The sequence below is a fragment of the Penaeus japonicus genome, unplaced genomic scaffold, assembly GCF_977035675.1.
Source record: "Penaeus japonicus unplaced genomic scaffold, GWHDUDI00000001_assembly GWHDUDI00000012, whole genome shotgun sequence".
In the NCBI taxonomy this organism is placed as follows: domain Eukaryota; kingdom Metazoa; phylum Arthropoda; class Malacostraca; order Decapoda; family Penaeidae; genus Penaeus; species Penaeus japonicus.
In genome coordinates, this window is record NW_028234414.1 from 45,709,395 (window position 1) to 45,711,894 (window position 2,500).

The window sequence follows — 2,500 nt, forward strand, 5'->3', positions numbered from 1 at the left end:
GAGTCTTCAAGACCCCGACGATCTTACACGCCTGATGATGTGCTGCAGGAGACGCCCCCCCCCCCCTGTTGCAAGAGGACCCCCCTTCAGGAATCTCGACTGGCGTCTTAATCTTAAAAAGGATCAAAAGATTTTTATAACCCCATCTTTAACCACTCTTAAAGCGCTCTCCTTCAGTGCTTGTGATTGCCGCTGTGCTTGTTCCGTGTGTAACTCCACTGTTGTAGTTCGTGCTCGCAAAAAAATAAGAGAGAGAGAGAAAAAAAAAATCGATAAATGCATTGTAGGAGTGGATATGCATGTGTGTATATATGTAGCATTGCATGACTTTGCATGTTACGTTGCAAGAAATGTACACAAACAAACGAATCATCTGATTATACGATCGGTGCTTAGGAAGCGAATAACATATATCCATATTTAACACACACGTACCTGGACGCTGAGGTACGCTGTGCATCCCTGCTGGTACACATGCCTGACACGTACGAGTGGGTGCAGCACTTCGCTCGCTCCTGCTTGTCGTACCCCGCCCAGGGTGCCTTCAGTATGAACCTCATACCGCATGTTCAGCATGCGCCTGGTATGCTCCCGCCGCACCTGTGGGTGTCCTTGCCAGGTGATCCGCTCCTTACGTAATTTCTCTGGCGATTAGAGGGAGATCAGCCTCTTCTCCCCCCCTCCCCTCCACCCTCCACCCCCGTCCCTACCCCCACCCCCGCCCTCCGCCCCTACAAGCATGGGTGATCCGTCAAGCCTCGCGCCGCCGACGTCTGACGTCTGAGGTCACTGCTTGATCTGCTTGCCTCCTTGCCTCCGATGCTTGGCATGGGCGCACCTGGCTTCCTGCGCCGGTGAAACCCAGGCTATCAAAGTCCGTAACGATGCCCCGGACCCCTTAGCCCCGCCCACGACGCCCAGAATTATATCTCAAGGTATGATTATTACCTACAAATTTACTACCTGACTGGACCCCCAATTTTCAATTATCCCTGGCCCGGAGGCTTCGGCAGGGAGGCTTCGCGGTGGTATCCTTCGCTCCTATGGACCCTCCTCCTCTGACCCTCTTCTCTTCCTCCTCCTACTCCTCCTCCTCCTCTAACCCCCACCTCCAATTCACCCTCCTTACCAACTCCATCCTTCATGTCTCCCTATCGTCCTCCTCCTTCCCTCCTCCTCCTCCTCACGCCTTTTCTTCCTCCTCCTCCTCCTCCTCCTCCTCTTCCTCACGTCTTTTCTTCCTCCTCCTCCGCCTCCTCCTCCTCCTCCTCCTCCTCCTCCTCCTCCTCCTCCTCCTCCTCCTCCTCCTCCTCCTCCTCCTCACGTCTTTTCTTCCTCCTCCTCCGCCTCCTCCTCCTCCTCCGCCTCCTCCTCCTCCTCCTCCTCCTCCTCCTTACGTCTTTTCTTCCTCCTCCTCCTCTCTTTCTCCCTCTCGAACCTATCCTACCCTACTGACTTACCTCGGGATGATACTTTTATATTGCTTTTCCTTGATTTTCTTTGTATTTTATTTTTATCTGATTATTTGTTACTTCTTCTTCTTCTTCTTCTTTTTTGGGGGGTCTCTCCCTTTTTGTGCAGCAATTCGTCTTTCTTCTCTCTATTATTCCCTTTTGTCTTCGTCAATTAATTCGTTCGATTTCCCTTTTTTGTCCTTATCTCTCATTCCCTCTTATCGTTCTCCCTTTTTTATTCTATTTTTTCCCCTTTCCTTTCGGGTCTTTGTTCTCATCTATTTTTCTTTTCTTCCTCTTGTTCCACCTCTTTCCTCCACTTCCTGGTCTTCTTCGCTTCCTTTTCTTCCCGCCCATCCACCACTTACTCCACTTCTCCTCTCTTTATCCCGTGCTTCATTCCACCTACTCAATCGTTCGTTCCACTTCATCATCTTCCACCCTCCCTCTCCATCTAGTCCACTTTTGGTTGTAACTCTCTCCTCCACCTCCCTATTTCCCTCCTTATCACCCGCCCCCCCCCCCTCCCAATCTTATCCACCAACCTGGCCACATCTCTCATTTCTACTCCACCTTTCCCAACCACTTCCTTCTACCTCGTCCTTCCACCTCCCTCCATCTGTCCATCCCTCCATCTTCCTCTTCCCTCCACCTCCTTCAATTTGTACATTCCTCCTTCCCCCCCCCCCCCTCCCAATCTCATCCACCTAACTGGTCACATCTCTCATTTCTACTCCACCTTTCCCTACCACTTCCTTCTACCTCTTCCCTCCATCTCCCTCCATTTGTCCATTCCTCCAACTTCCTCTTCCCTCCACCTCCCTCCATCTGTCCAATCCTCCCTCCATCTCTTCCATTTATCCCTCCACCTCCCTCCATCCGCCCATTTCTCCCTCTACCTCTTCCCTCCATCCCTCCACCACCTCCCCCATCTCCCCCCACCCCCCCACCCCCAACACCACAATCAAAAGGCGAAAAAAATCTACTATGCAGATATCACCTCCTGACAACCTCATGACAACCTCATGACAACCTCATGACAATGT